This window comes from Symphalangus syndactylus, chromosome 8 (genome assembly GCF_028878055.3).
Source record: "Symphalangus syndactylus isolate Jambi chromosome 8, NHGRI_mSymSyn1-v2.1_pri, whole genome shotgun sequence".
Taxonomy (NCBI): domain Eukaryota; kingdom Metazoa; phylum Chordata; class Mammalia; order Primates; family Hylobatidae; genus Symphalangus; species Symphalangus syndactylus.
The window spans coordinates 14,217,693-14,234,300 of record NC_072430.2 but is presented as its reverse complement, the minus strand read 5'-3'; the positions used below and the strand labels follow the sequence as shown (position 1 = coordinate 14,234,300).

The 16,608-nt window shown below is 42.6% G+C and overlaps 1 protein-coding gene and 1 non-coding gene across 16 annotated transcripts in view; both read left to right on the top strand.

Annotated features, from left to right (window-relative positions):
- The window catches only part of TRAF3 (TNF receptor associated factor 3), a 134,220-nt gene that overhangs the window by 74,504 nt on the left and 43,108 nt on the right, over nt 1-16,608 (top strand). The window lies entirely within an intron of this gene.
- On the top strand, nt 14,308-14,411 carry LOC129489113 (U6 spliceosomal RNA). The gene has a single exon (XR_008659907.1). It is a non-coding gene; the product is annotated as a U6 spliceosomal RNA (small nuclear RNA).

Sequence of the window (16,608 nt, the reverse complement as noted above, 5' to 3'; positions counted from 1 at the left end):
AAGCACTACAGGCACACGCCGCCATGCCTGGCAGCCACCACAGATAATTTAGAAAAAATTAGCCTTTTAGTTTTAGGAGCTTTCTTTTACAGTGATATTTAGTTTGGGGCCTTTGAACTTGGTCTTTGCTTTTGGAGCTGTACTTGTAGGTGGTGGTGTTCTAGCCTGGGAACGAGACGTGACCGACTCCAGTGCGGCCTGCTTGCTGTCCTCACCATCAGTCAGTGTGGTCCGTGTGTGAGGTTGCAGTTGTCCTCTTGGCCGCTTATTTCTCCTTAATTCTCTGCATGTAATTTAAAACATTATCCCCTGAAACTTAGTTTTTCATTGACTTCTAATATCTTTACTCCTCCTTACTTTTAATTTTCCTATTAAGATACTTATTTAATTTTGCTATTAAGATACTTAGGATTATATGAAATTCTTTGGATCTACATGTGGACAAACAGAATTGTGTCACATAAGGTTCAGTGTGCTAGCTGTTCAAAAAAATGAAAAAGTTTTGTTTTGTTTTGTTTTGTTTTGTTTTAGAGACAGAATCTTGCCCTGTCACCCAGGCTGGAGTGCAGTGGCATGATCGTAGCTCACTGTAACCTTGAAGCAGTTCTGCCACCTCAGCCTCTTGAGTAGCTAGGACTCACAGGCATGTGTCACCATGCCTGGCTAATTTTTTTTTTTTTGAGACAGAGTCTCACTCTGTCGCCCAGGCTGGAGTGCAGCGGCACAATCTCGGCTCACTGCAACCTCCACCTCCTGGGTTCAAACGATTCTTATGTTCTCCTGCCTCAGCCTCCTGAGTAGCTGGGACTGTAGGCGCACACCACCACGTCCGGCTAATTTTTGTATTTTTAGTAGAGACAGGGTTTTGCCAGGTTGGCCAGGCTGGTCTTGAACTCCTGACCTCAGACGATCCTCCTGCCTTGCCTCCTAAAGTGCTGGGATTGCAGGTGTGAGCTACTGCCTCCTGCCTGCTAGCCATCTTTTTATGTTTGTGCTGGTGGTAAGGAGTGGTTACCAGGCTGTGCGGGATTCAGGAATCTGGATGTTCCCCCCACCACCGTTTTTTACCCCACGAAAAAAATTTTAAACACTTTCTAATTGAGATAAAATTTAGAAAACATAAAATTCACCATTTAAACCACTTAACGTGTACAATTCAGTTGTTTCGTGTATATTCAGAATGTTATGGCCGGGCGTGGTGTCTCATGTCTGTAAAGAGATCGAGACCAGCCTTGCCAACATGGTGAAACCCCGTCTCTACTAAAAATACAAAAAAATTAGCTGGGCATGGTGGCACACACCTGTAACCCCAGCTACTTGGGAGGCTGAGGCAGCAGAATTGCTTGGGCCTGGGAGGTGGAGGTTGCAGTGAGCCGAGATTGCGCCACTGCACTGGGAGGCGGAGGTTGCAGTGAGTCGACATTGCGCCACTGCACTCTAGCCTGGGCGACAGGCAAGACTCCGTCTAAAAAAAAAAAAAAAAAAAAAAAAGAATTTTTTTTTTTTTTTTTTTTTATACTTTAGGTTTTAGGGTACATGTGCACAATGTGCAGGTTTGTTACATATGTATCCATGTGCCATGTTGATTTCCTGCACCCATTAACTCGTCATTTAGCATTAGGTATATCACCTAATGCTGTCCCTCCCCCTCCCCCTACCCCACAACAGTCCCCAGAGTGTGATGTTCCCCTTCCTGTGTCCATGAGTTCTCATTGTTCAATTCCCACCTATGAGTGAGAACATGCGGTGTTTGGTTTTTTGTCCTTGCGATAGTTTACTGAGAATGATGTTTTCCAGTTTCATCCATGTCCCTACAAAGGACACGAACTCATCATTTTTTATGGCTGCATAGTATTCCATGGTGTATATGTGCCACATTTTCTTAATCCAGTCTATTGTTGTTGGACATTTGGGTTGGTTCCAACTCTTTGCTATTGTGAATAGTGTCGCAATAAACATACGTGTGCATGTGTCTTTATAGCAGCATGATTTATAGTCCTTTGGGTATATACCCAGTAAGGAATGTTATGCTACTGTCTAATTTCAGAATATTTCATCACCCCAAAAAGAAACCCTATACCACTAAGCAGGCACTCTCCATTCTTCGCTTGCCCCAGCCTCTGGCAATCACTAATCTACTTTCTGTTATCTGTGAATTTGCCTATTCTAGACATTTCATGTAATAGGAATCATACAATATGTGGCCTTTTGTTTCTGACTTCCATAACTTAATGTTTTCAGGATCCATCCATGTTGTAGCATATATATAGTACCTCATTTTTTTTTATGCCTGAGTAAGAGTTCATTGTATGGATAGACCAAATTTTGTTTATCCATTTACCAGTTGACCATTTGGGCTGTTTCTACTTTTTTTTTCGCTATTATGAATAGTGCTGCTCTGAACGTTTGTGAACAAGTTTTTGCGTGAACATACTGGTTCTCTTAGTATATACATAGAAATGGAATTGTTGGGTCATACGGTAATTCTGTGTTTAACTTTTGGAGGAACTGTCAGATTGTTTCCACAAGGGCTGCACCATTTTACATTCCTGTCAGCAATATGTGAAGACTCCCATTTCTCCATATCCTCGTCAACACTTGTGATTTTCTATTTTTAAAATTTTAGCCATCCAAGTGACTGAGTGGTTATAGTAGGTTTTGGTTTTGAGACAGAGTCTTACTTTTATGTCGCCCAGGCTGCAGTGCGGTAGTGCAAACATGGCTCACTGCAGCCTCAACCTCCTGGGCTCAAGTGATTCCCACCTCAGCCCCCCAAATAGCTGGGACTACAGGTGTGCAGCACCACACCCAGCTATTTTTTGTATTTTTTGTAGAGATGGGGTTTTTTACTGTGTTGCCCAGGCGTGTCTTGAACTACTGGCCTCAAGTGATCTGCCCACCTCAGTCTTCCAAAGTGCTGGGATTATAGGTGTGAGCCGCCGCACCCGGCTTTTTTTTTTTTTTTTTTTAAACAGTGTTTTAAAATAAATTGTAGTGAGATACACATAACAGCCATTTAAAAGTGAATGATTCAGTGGCATTTTGTACATTCACCGTGTTGTGCACCACGATCTCTATCTGGTTCCAACACATTTTTTTCATTCCCAAAAGGAAACCCCATACCCATAAGCAGTGAGTCCCCATTATCCCTCCTTTCAACCACTGGTAAGTACCCGTCTGCTTTCTGTCTTGTGGATTTCCCTATTCTGTATGTTTCATGTAAATGAAATCATGTAGTGTGTGCCCTTTGCGTCTGACTTACTCACTTAGCATGTTTTCAGGGTTCATCCATGTTGTAGCATGAATCAGAACTTGATTCCTTTTTAAGGCTGAATGGTATTCACTGTCTGGATAGATTACATTTTGTTTATTCATGTATTGATGGACATTTTGGTGGTTTCTACCTTTTTGGTTATTGTGAATAGTACTGCTGTGAACATGTATATACATGTGTTTCTTTGAGTACCTTTTTTCAGTTCTTTTGAGCATGTACCCAAGAGTGGAATTGCTGGGTCATATGGTAAAATGTTTTAACTTTTTGAGGAACTGCCAGCCTCTTTTCCTTAGTGGCTGAACCATTTTGTGTTTCCAACAGCAATGTATGAGGGTTTCAGTTTTTCCACATCCTCACTAACACTTGTTATTTTCCTTTTTTAAAAAAATTATAGGCCAGGCGCAGTGGCTCACACCTGTAATCCCAGCACTTTGGGAGGCCGAGGCAGGCAGATCACCTGAGCTCAGGAGTTTGAGACCACCCTGGGCAACATGGTGAAACCCCGTCTCTACTAAAATACAAAAAATTAGCCAGGCGTGGTGGCACCAGCCTGTAGTCCCAGCTACTAGGGAGGCTGAGGCACGAGAATCACTTGAGCCTGAGAGGCAGAGGTTGCAGTGAGCTGAGATCATGCCACCGCACTCCAGCTTGGGCTACAGAATGAGACTTTATCTAAAAAAAAAAAGGCCAGGTACGTTGGCTCATGCCTATAATTCCAACATTTTGGGAGGCCAAGGTGGGAGGATCACTTGAGCCCAGGAGTTTGAGAACAACCTGGGCAATATAGTGACACCCCGTCTCTACAGAAAATAAAATAACTAGCTGGGCATGGTTGTGCACACCTGTATTCCCAGGTATTCGGGAGGCTGAGTTGGGAGGATTGCCTGAGCCCAAGAGTTCAAGGCTGCAGCAAGTCACGTTCACACCACTGCACTCTATCCAGCCTGGGTGACAGAGTAAAACCCTGTCAAAAAAAAAAAAAAAAAAAAAAATTACAGCCATCCTAGTGAGTGTGAAGTGGGAACTCACTGTGGCTTTGATTTGTATTTTCTTTTTTTTAAGTGAAAGCAAGTTTATTAAGAAAGCAAAGGAATAAAGAATGGCTATTCCATAGGCAGAGCCCATGCCGCTCAGCTGCTTATACTTATTGTTACTTCTTGATTGTATGCTAAACAAGGGGTGGATTATTCATCAGTTTTATGGGAAAGGGGTGGGCAATATCTGGAACTGAGGGTTTCTCCCCTTTGTAGACCATACAGGGCAACTTCCTGACGTTGCCATGGTATCTGGAAACTGTCATGGTGCTGGTGGAAGTGTCTTTTAGCATGCTGATGCATTATAATTAGAGTATAATGAACAGTAAGGACAACCAGAGGTCACCTTCATCGCCATCTTGGTTTTGGTCAGCTGCTTTACTGCAGCCTGTTTTATCATTAAGGTCTTTATGACCTGTACCTTGTGCCAACCTCCTGTCTCATCCTGTGACTTAGAATGCCTAACCTCCTGGGAATGTAGCCCAGTAGGTCTCAGCCTTATTTTACTCACCGCCTATTCAAGATGGAGTTTCTCTGGTTCAGACACCCCTGATGTGTTTCCCCCCTCCCTTTTACAGCAGAACCCTTAATCCTAAGAGTCGTAGAGGGACAAAGATCCATCTTCTGTAACTTCTTCAGGCTGAATAGGGGCGATTATATTCCTGCCTAACTATGAGGGTCTCTTGTATTCAGGGTAGAGAAGAGCTCAGTCAGAAAGCCTCAATATGGTGAGGGCCATTCATAGCTCTGAGTTCCAACAAAAGGTGGTATCTGGAAGATTAGTAAGTGTTCAGTTTAAGAAAACATTCAGTAAACTTATCCTGCATTCGTATACAAAGAGTACAACAGCAATATATTCCACAACAGTAAAGTAGAATAACTAAAATTATCCTGAGTAAACTAAACAAGAAGGCTTTCCATGAACTGGGCAGTTGTTGAAACCAAGCTGATATGGGGTCACTAGCTGATTCCAGTATGTGCCCAGAATTAGAATATTGATCCAGATTTTTACATTACCCCATCTCTCTTGTTTCTTGTGAGCAGCAGCCAGAGATCACTGGTTGGTTCACAGGAGTAAGCAGGGTTAGCCTAAGTTGCAGAAAAAAACTTAAAAACAACTGCTGAGACTAGAATCTAGTAACAGGTGTACCAAGTTCCTGAAACATAATTTATTTTCTCTCTCCGGTCTCCCATTTTTACTGAAGACAAATCATGGTACAACTGATTTGCATTATTATACTTGGCCTGATTATTTGTATAAAGTGCAGCAAGAACAATTATTTTTCAGATACGGTTTTTAAAATTGACTTTGATGGAACTTCATTCCATAAAAGGAAGCTTAGATAAGACTTTTTTTAAAGCCCAGCCCAGCCATGAGTTTGTACCCTCAAATAACCTGTGAGTTGGGAAATTCCTCTCCTCTTGAGGTCCCAAGATGACGTGGGGCTCCTGGGCCTGTCAGAAAGTGACGTTCTTTACTTACCACAGGTCAGGAACACCGCACAGGAACTGTGTAGACAAGGTATGAGGCCAGTTTTCCCAAGGAGCTTTTATTGGCTCCATAAGTCACGTTTGAGTCCTTAAAGGAAAGCACACCATTCCCATCAAAGTCTTGGTAAAATAACCAGTTTCTCTAATTGTGTCCTGTTGCAAAAGAAACAGATTCTTATTGTACTTGTGCAAATAACTATATTGCCATAAGTTAATACTCACAAATAGTTTCCAAATTCTGGAGAAAGCAGGTAGAGAAAAACAAATATGCTCCAAATTTTGTTCACAAGAGTATACTTTACTCAATTGTCAAAAGCTGTAAGTAGCTCAAAAGTTTTCTTGGCTCTGAAAAACAAAAATGATCAGCAACGTTTTAAGCAAAAAGTCAGAAAAGATTACTTCAGTCTTTTGTTCAGTCTATGCAGTTAACTCCTGTTCTGCTTGATATTCATAATCATTTCAGCTCTCCATGAGAGTCCTGAAAGAACCTCTATTCTTTTTTTTTTTTGAGACAGTCTCACTCTGTCACCCAGGCTGGCATGCAATGGCGTGATCTTGGCTCACTGCAACCTCTGCCTCCCAGGTTTAAGCGATTCTCCTGCCTCAGCCTCCTGAGTAGCTGGGATTACAGGTACGCACCACCACGCCCAGCTAATTTTTGTAGTTTTTAGTAGAGACGGGGTTTCACCACGTTGGTCATGCTGGTCTCGAACTCCCAACCTTAGGTGATCTACCCACCTCGGCCTCCCAAAGTGCTGGGATTACAGGCATTAGCCACTGCACCCGGCCTAAGAACCTCTATTCTAATGTCACAATCTCCAAAGTTATTAGAAACCTGCATCCAAGAGCACCTGTTGAAGTCCTATAGCTGACTGTAAACCACCTTTTGAGGAGGATCAACATAGCAGTTGTCTGTTGATGACAAAAAGTCTTAAGGCAGCCACTATTAAAGGCACAATTGACTAGGAATTTTGATTACTTTTGTGGCATACGATTTTACATAATAATTGTAATTATTAATAACATACGCTAAGTCATATCAGAATTCTAGGAGTTTCCCATTACTTTGGAACACATACCAATAACATTTATGTAAATACAGGTCAAAGAAAGCCAAACACCATTTCATATTTGACAATGCTTCCTGTATGATTTTTATACCAAATTAGCCAAATTTCACCATTGCATTAGTGTACTATTAATGTTAAATCCACTTCTTAATAAAACATTATAGACAAATCTACCCAATTTTAATGTCAAACCAGAAAGTAAGATTCTTATAAACCTTTTATAACCCTTTACAAATTTTTGTTAAAGAGCAGATCAGTGCTCTAAGAAAACCCTGTTGTGTTTTTATTCCAGTGTTCAGTTTATGGAACTGTATCATACCCCTTTAACTTCAGCCAGTATGTTCACACACAGAATTTCCTTTACAAGATTAATTTTTCACAAAATTTCCACAACTTTTGCAAACCTTCGGCTTTATCCTAACTTAAAACAATCCCTTAACCCTTTAATTTAGGCCAAAAAAAAATCCACATTCGCATGTCTTCTTCTCTTTTACCAAAAACACATTTCACTTTCCCTACACACCTTGCATGTAAAACTGTTTTTCCAGTAGTCTCAAGTACATGTTACACTGTTAACTCTTAGCAGTGTTTATTTTTAGTGAAAAACTTGGTAAGCAGTTTTAATTATGTACTAGGTATGGAGCCTAGGACACCAGGCAGAAGTGCAGATAAGGTCTCTTTCTAGCATGGCTAGGAGGCATGGCTAACTCCACATGTCCCCAGGCCTTACCTAGAATCTAATGGCTGTAGGTAAGTTTAACAATTTTCAAAAGTCAAAGAGGCAGTTTATAAACTTAAAGCATTTAGCAAACCTAAAATTTGACCTGCCTGATTTAGACCGAATGTCTTTATTTATTGATCTTTAAAATTTTCTTTACTTCCCACAGCTTAAGTCACACGAATTGAAAGGCATTACGCTTTTTATTTTTCTGACAAAATATTTGATTTAAACACTTATTTTTAAGCCAATTAATCAAAGCCTTTTATATCACACACACAACACATATAAATACACAGACAGAAGAAAATGTAGTAGTTGTAAGGTTTTTCATTTACCAGTTTCTTAATTGGATTAGTGGCTTTATGGTGGAGCCCTGGAGGAACAGGGCGAGGAAAGCATGCGGTTTCTGTGGCCTCATAAGCAGGCACAATTGGAAGGCAAGACAGAGCCCCAAAACTTGAGGGTCCCATTTTTTTTTTTTTGAGGGTCCCATTTTTATATTGGATCCTGGATCCCCAAAGAGAAATGCTACAGAACACAACAGTGCAATGATTTTACCACGTATTTCATTGCCAAAAGTAACCCAGAGCCAATCAGCCCTTTCTGAGATCAGCCCATCCCCCATGGGAGTCTTATCTCTCAGTGGGGAAGGGTGAGGACATCTCCATACCTTCCAGGTGGCCAAGAGCATGCTTTTGATCCAGACACACAAAGATCCAAGTACCCCCCCACTGCCATTTAGCCATCCCCAAAAGTATTAAATGTATTTCCTACCTAGTTATATTACACACCAAAGCTCTCTCATAATATGAAGTAATTTCTGATACCCCCAAAGTAAAAAACAGATAATGCAGTGCAAAACAGAACAGAGCCATAGATGTTGAGAGGGATCTATCCACTTTTAATAATTCTTGGGGTTCTATGAGGAAAATAGAGGTTTTTCCCAAAACAGGGTATGTGGTGCCTCCTTTGTTTTTCCTAAGAAGTCCCAGGCTGTTAGAGCTTGAATATCCACTTTTAATTAAGCTGACTTTCAACCATAGCACTTTTTAAAAAGTCCTTTTAAATATCTTATTACCTAACTTTAGCCACGCCAAACCGCCAATATTCCTGGCTTTTCAACTTTTCCAAATGTAACCTCCCAGGTGCTCAGAGAAAGGAAAATTTAAGACAGTTCGTGAAAGGGAGGAGAATCAACAAATGGCAAAGCTCACCCAAATGCCAACCAGAAAGTGCTCATTTTCTAGGCTAAAAATCGAACCTGAACTCAGGCCACCATTGTGAAAAGACAAAGCCTTAACTGCTAAGCTACAGCATTGGGCAGTTTCCATTGCTTTTCCCAGAAGGAGCCCAGAGCAGTAAATTTTGAGCTTGCAAAGGCTTTTAACTGCTCAAGATAATTTGTAGAGCTAACTACTACCCCCAAATCCCTGTTGCCTGGAAGGCAGAGACAAAGAGAAAGTACTGCCATGTGATTACAAGGTCATTTCTCAACCTGTGGTCTTTGGGCAAGATGGTGGCCCTGAATAACAGAAAAGATAGGAAAGGGAAAGGAAAGAAAGGGAGAAACGTATTGCCTGCAGCAGGCTGGGGAATGCAAGAAGCTCAGGGAGGCCAGAGAAAGACCCACCCATTGCAGCTGACACTGAATCAGAAGTTCAGGTGGCTGCTTTTTGGGAGCGTAGGGATCTTTCCCAGCATTCCCGTCAGCTCTAGTTTCCCCTTTTGGGGAGGAAAAAGCTCTCCATGTCCCATAATCTTGGACATGTCTAGTTCTGTCACCCACAGCCATCAGCAAAGAATGCAAGGCAGATTAATCCAAAGAGAATAGCAGTTAACATCCCATAGTGCCAAACCGGTTCTTAGTCGAGAGGGACTCTACTGAGAGGGGCCTCCAACCCCCTAAATTTTAGGAAGGACTCTAACCTTCCTAAGTTGGGCGTCAAATCCAAGTTCAGCCAAGCGTGCTTGCCTTTTATTAACAGGCGCCTTTATCCCTCTCTTAGGAGAGACTCTAACTCCCCTAAGTTGGGCCTCTAACCCAATCCCATCCTTTACCCAGGTAAATGCATCCCACTTACCCAAAGTCGGCCAATCAGTGCTGCAGTCTATTTCCTTTGGGTTGGGAGTCTCCCCAGTATCATCCCTTTGGGGCTTGCCAGGAAGATGTTACCAGAAAGGGGTCCCAATCCAGACCCCAAGAGAGGGTTATTGAATCTCATGCAAGAAAGAATTCAGGGTGAGTCTATATAAAGTGAAAGCAAGTTTATTATAGAAGTAAATAAAAGAGTGGCTACTCCATAGGCAGAGCAGCCAATTTGCATTTTCTTAATGATATTGATATTGAACATCTTTTTATGTGCTTGTTGGATATTTCTGTATCTTCCTTGGAGAAACGTTTATACAGATCCTTTGCTCATTTTAAAATTGGGTTGTCTTTTTGTGGTTGAGTTATAAGAGTGCTTTATATATATTCCGGATGCTAGACCCTTAGTAGATATGTGATTTGCAAGTTTTTCCTCCCATTCTGTTAATTGTCTCTTCACTTTATTGATAATCTCATTTGGTGCTCAAAAGTTTTTCATTTTGGTGAAGTTCAGTTTATCTAGTTTTTTATTTTGTTGCTTATACTTCTGTTGTTGTATCTAAGAATCCATTGCCAAATTCAGGGTCAATAAAGGCTTACCTCCTGTGTTTTCTTCTGAGAGCTTTCTAATATATTTTTTGGGGATCTCATTCATTTTTGAAAGATAGTTTTACTGGATATAGAATTCTTGGTTGAAAAATAGCCAGACATGATGGCACTGGGCTGTAGTCCCAGCTCCCAGAGAGACTGAGGCAGGAGGATTGCTTGAGCCCAGGAGTTGGAGGCTGCAGTGAGCTATGATTGCACCACTGCACTCCAGCCTGGGTGACAGAGTAAAGTCTCTTCTCCAAAAAAAAAAAAAAAAAGAATTCTTGGTTGACAGATTTTTTCTTTCAGCCCTTTAATTTGTCACCTTTTGGCCTCCATGGCTTTAGATGAGAAATCAGTTGTTAATCTTACTGAGAAATCCTTGTACTTGAAGAGTCACTTCTCTCTTGCTGCTTTCTACAGTTTGACTACAGTGTGTCTGGGTGTGGCTCTTTGAATTTATCCTACTTGGAGTTTGTCGAGCTTCCTGGTTATGCAGATTAATGTTTCTCATTAAATACAGGACTTTTCTACCATTATTTCTTCAAACTTTTTTTTTGTCTTTTTTTCTCTCTGTCTTTCTAAGACCCTATAATATGTATGTTGGTACAATTGATGGTGTCCCACAAGTCTCTGAGGCTGTTTATTTTCTTCATTATTTTTTCTTCTATTCTTACACTGTATAATCTCAACTATCCTATCTTTAAGTTCTCTGATTCTTACTGCTGTCTGTTTATTTCTGCTGTTGAGCCCCTGCAGTGAATTTTTCATTTCAGTTTTTGTGCTTTTCAACTCCAGAATTTCTTTTTTTTTTTTTGAGACGGAGTCTCGCTCTGTCTCCCAGGCTGGAGTGCAGTGGTGCGATCTCGGCTCACTGCAGGCTCCGCCCCCCGGGGTTCATGCCATTCTCCTGCCTCAGCCTCCCGAGTAGCTGGGACTACAGGCGCCTGCCACCTCGCCCGGCTAATTTTTTGTATTTTTAGTAGAGACGGGGTTTCACCGTGTTAGCCAGGATGGTCTCGATCTCCTGACCTCGTGATCTGCCCGCCTCGGCCTCCCAAAGTGCTGGGATTACAGGCGTGAGCCACCGCGCCCGGCCGTCAACTCCAGAATTTCTGTTTGGTTCTTTTTTTTTTAATATTTTTTTGTTTATCAATATTCTCTATTCAGTGAGACATTGTTCTGATGGATCTTTTAGATTTTTGAACATGGTTTTCTTTAGTTCTTTGAACATATTTAAAATAACATATTTAAAGTCTTCATCCATAAGTCTAATGCCTGGGCTTCCTCTTGAACAATTTCTGTTACTTGCCCTTTTTCTGCATGTGAACCATATTTTCTTGTTTCTTTGCATGCCTTGTGATATTTTGTTGAAAACTGGAAGTTTTGAGTTTATACCGTGGCAACTCTGGAAATGAGATTCTTCCTTCTCCTCCAGGGTTTATTGACTACTTGTTACAGTCATTGTTTGTATAGTTACTTTTCTGAGCTAATTTTGTATAGTATATATTCTTTATCATGTGTGGCCACTGAGTTCTCTGTTCCATTAATATAGTGGTCAGCTTGTGATTAGACAGAGATTTAAGCGCCTAGAACAAAAAATGTCTCCCAGTCTTTTGAGATGAGGTCCACGTGTATGTTGGAGCACACCTTCAACACTCAGCCAGGCATTTGACGGTGATCCCTTAGCATTCACTGCCTGCTTGCACAGATCGTGAAGGTCAGCCAGAGGTGAAAGCCTAGGGCCTTTTCAGGTCTTTCCTGAACATGTACACAGCACTGGGCATTTGTGGAGCCTTCTGGATTTCCAAGAATGTGTCAGAGCTTTTCAAACCCTTATTTTCCAAAACATCTTACTCCTCAGCTTTTCTTCCCAAGCTTTTGGTTAAATCTATTGTTTGCCTCAACTGTTATCCAGTGCTTCAGGCAGCAGCAAATATGTTTGTCTGTAAATGTTTCCAATAACCTTTCCCCCTCTTTCCCTAGTAGATGCCTCAGCACTGGGAGGTAAAGTGAAGCCCTTTGAGCCAATCTTCCAGGGAGTCAGTAGACAGGTCAAAACAAACAACTGCAGTTCTTTGCAGATGAAGCCCATTCTGCTCCCTCTGGGACCAGTGCATGCACCGGAGTGGCAGCCTCTTGTCTTCTAGGCCACTGCTGCAGCCAGGATGGGACCAGAGAAGGTTAAAATGCTATGGAACTCACGGTTCTTGCTGAGATTCAGCTGGTTTTTCTTGAATAAGCGTTCTTCTGATTGCTGCAAGTTTTTAATTAGTTTCCAAAGTTTTAAAATAGTAGATTCTGACAGTTTTTGCCTTTTTTATTTTATTTATTTATTTATTTTTGAGACGGATTCTCACGCTCTCGCCCAGGCTGGAGTGCTGTGGCGCAATCTCGGCTCACTGAAAGCTCTGCCTCCCGGTTTCACGCCATTCTCCTGCCTCAGCCTCCCTAGTAGCTGGGACTACAGGCACCCGCCACCACGCCCGGCTAAGTTTTTGTATTTTTAGTAGAGACGGGGTTTCACCATGTTAGCCAGGATGGTCTCGATCTCCTGACCTTGTGATCCGCCCACCTCGGCCTCCCAAAGTGCTGGGATTACAGGTGTGAGCCATCACGCCCGGCCTAGTTTTTGCCAGTTTTTAAAATGTGTATATTGAAGGATGGACTTTGAGTTCCTTACTCAGCCATTTTTGTGGACATGACTTACTAGTCATAATTTAAATTTAATATTTTAGGACATAATTTGAATTTTTAAATTATGATCCGTTGCGAGTTTGCCAAATTTATGTACACCTTACATGGTTACGCAAGAGATTTAAGATGGCTTACAAGGATAAATAGCATAAGAGATGCAATAAATTATCATTGTCGGTATTTGTGGGGTTGAGGGCATGTTAGTAAAAACTGCCCTCCCTGCTGTTAAGAACTTGATCCTACAGACAGAAGTGTTTCCTTGGCAGCCTTGAGGTTCTTGCCCCCTCTCTGTTTTGTCAGTGGTGGGGAACCTGGGGCAGATTCACCTCGGTGGCGTCTTCTGCATGACTGTGTTGGGCTGAGGGAGATATGCCAGGTTAGTGCCCAGCAGTAGGGATGGTTGTTACTGTCTACCTCTGAGCTGATTGTGAGAAATGTGTCTCCAGTGTTGGTTTTCCTAAATCTAAAACTCTCCCTTGCTCAGGACAGGACAGGTAGGTGTTTATATCCTATTTGAGGACTTAAGTCATCATGTCTGTTGTCCTAGTTGCTTCAGGAGGTGATCAGGGGATTCTTACACTTCAGATCAGAAGTGACTGCTCTTGGTGGCTGTTGATCACTGGGAGAGTCAAGGGTCATCAATGAACCTGAGACTTGTCCGTCCACTGGTTCTGGTGCCTGTTGAGGTGTCTGTCTCCTGCTTTCCCAGGAGCCAATGCAGTCCTGTGGCCACCTCATTGATATAGAAGGTCACAGGGCTGCCAGCTGGGCTCTGCTCGGGGTTCATGTCATCTCTTTCTTCAGCTTTTGTTTGGAAAGCATATTTTCCTTGAGCAGTGTCTGTCAATTTGACATAGTGGCTCATTTACTAGTCTTATTTGAGAACACCTCCTTTTGACATTGCTTCTGTGATAGAATTAGAGCTGCTTTCTGTTTTTATATATTGGATTGTCCCTTTTTCATCAGCATCACTCACAAGTTAATCTGAATTTTTTTTTTTTCCCCGAGACAGTGTCTCACTCTGCCGCCCAGGCTGGAGTGCAGTGGCACGATCTCGGGTCACTGAAACCTCCGCCTCCCAGGTTCAAGCGATTCTCCACCTTGGCCTCCCGAGTAGCTGGGACTACAGGCATGCGCCACCATGCCTGACTAATTTTTGTATTTTAGTAGAGACAGGATTTCACCATGTTGGCCAGGGCTAGTCTTGAACTCCTGACCTCAAGTGATTTAGCCGCCTCAGCCTCCCAAAGTGCTGGGATTACAGGCATGAGCCACTGCGACTGGCCTAATAAAATTAAGATCTCTCTTCATTAAAAGGCACCATAAATAAAGTCAAGCCATAGCGCGCGCTTTGGCAGCGCATATACTAAAATTGGAACGATACAGAGAAGATTAGCATGGCTCCTGCGCAAGGATGACATGCAAATTCGTGAAGCAGTTCCATATTTTTAAAACACGTGCACACATATGTTTATTGCAGCACTATTTACAATAGTAAAGACTTGGAACCAACCCAAACACCCATCGGTGATAGACTGGATAAAGAAAATGTGGCACATATGCACCATGGAATACTATGCAGCCATAAAAAAGAATGAGTTCATGACCTTTGCAGGGACATGGATGAAGCTGGAAACCATCATTCTCAGCAAACTAACAGAGGAATAGAAAACCAAACACCACATGTTCTCACTCATAAGTGGGAGTTGAACAGTGAGAACACATGGACACAGGGAGGGGAGCATCACTCACTGGGGCCTGTCGGAGGGTGGGGATAGCATTAGGAGAAATACCTAATGTAGATGACGGGTTGATGGGTGCAGCAAACCACAACGGCACATGTATACCCATATAATAAGTCTGCATGTACTGCACATGTATCCCAGAACTTAGAGTATAATAATTTAAAAAAAAAGTCAAGCTATAAATTGGGAAAAGACATCTGTAATACATAAAACTAACAAAGGATTAGCTGTTAACGTATTAAATAGATGGGGAATCTCCCCGAATCAATATTACCAGAGACAATAACCCAATTAAAAAAATGACACCACCAGGCGCAGTGGTTCATGCCTACAATCCCAGCACTTTGGGAGGCTGAGGTAGAAGGATCACTTGAGGCCAGGAGTTTGAGAGCAGGCTGGGCAACATAGCGAGACCCCCAGCTCCTGAAAAAATAAAAAAATTAGCTGGGCATGGTGGCATGTGCCTATAATCCTAGCTACTCTGGAGGCTGAGGTGGGAGGATTGCTTGAGCCCAGGGGGTCGAGGCTGCAGTGAGCCATGATGGCACCACTATACTCCAGCCTGGGCAACAGAACGAGACTCCATCTCTTGAAAACACACACACACACACACACACACACACACACACACACACACAGCAAACAATGACAAGAAGACACAATTTGGCATTTCACAGAAGAGAAAACAAGTGGACTCTCAGCATATGAAAAGATGCCAAACCTTTCTAATCAGGGTAAGAGGCAAAAAGACCATTGTCCTTGGTTGGTAGAAATTAAGATGACTGATGACTATAAGTGTTGGTGAGAGTGTGGTTTCATAGCAGTTCTCGTGCTGCTAGTAGAAGTATTTGTTGTTACCTCTGCTTTGGAGAGCAGTTTGGCACTCATTTACAAAATTGGCCTTTCATACAGCCTACACACCAGCAACTCCTCTCTGCCCTCTAGATGTAGAGTCCAGAGCAAGGACTGGTAAACTCTTTCTGTTAGGGGCAAGAGAGTAAATATCCTAGGCTTTGTGGACCACATACACACTTAGTCTTTGTTTTTAAAACACTTAAAAAATCTAAAAAGTATTCTTAGTTCAAAGACCTTACAAAAATAGGCTGCTGGCTGGATTTGAATCGCTGTAGTTTGCCAATTCCTGGTTCTCTGATCTAGGGGATGCATCCTGGAGAATCTTAGTTACATGCAGTCTTAGCGGCAGGAGGGCCAGGGGAAAAGCACAGAGCGGTATGGAGGAGTTGAGAGAGAGAATGGGAGGGTGGCCTCCTGGGGAAGGTCAGGGGCTGGCCTGCAAGTGTCTGGGTAGGCTCCGCCGTGGCCTGGCCGGGTGGGCCTAGGGGAACCTAGAGCATGTGAGGCACGATGGGCCAGTGTGGAGAGCAGAGTGGCAGGCAGGGCTGAGTGCTGCAGGTCGAGGCTGGTCAACCTTTTTACTTGGCGGGCAAGGCTAGTACCATGTGCCCTTGCTACTTAGCTTGGAAAGGTTAGTGAGCATCGTAATGGACTGGCGAGTTTGTAAGCAGATGACATCTATAATACATATACTTTAACATTCATGTTTTGAAAACTTTGTTTTCACAAATAAGTAATTTCCCACACTTTGCCACAGTAATGTTCTATGAAGCTGACCCAAGTGTGGTTAGAACGCCAGTTCATCCATCTCTCAAGTTCTCTGCTGCCGGCGTTCATTCCTATTTGCTCCTAGCTGTGAAGTCAGGCTAGGAGTCTGTCAGCTCATGTGCCTGTCAGCTTCATGCAGGCAGCAAGAACGGGGCTCAGAAGGAGGGGCTCCGCCCGCCCGCCCAGCAACTACCTACCCAGGATGCCCAGGACCTCAGGAGTGGAAGGAATTTGGCTCTTATTTTTCTAAGTAACAAAAATAGATGAATTAGGTACAGG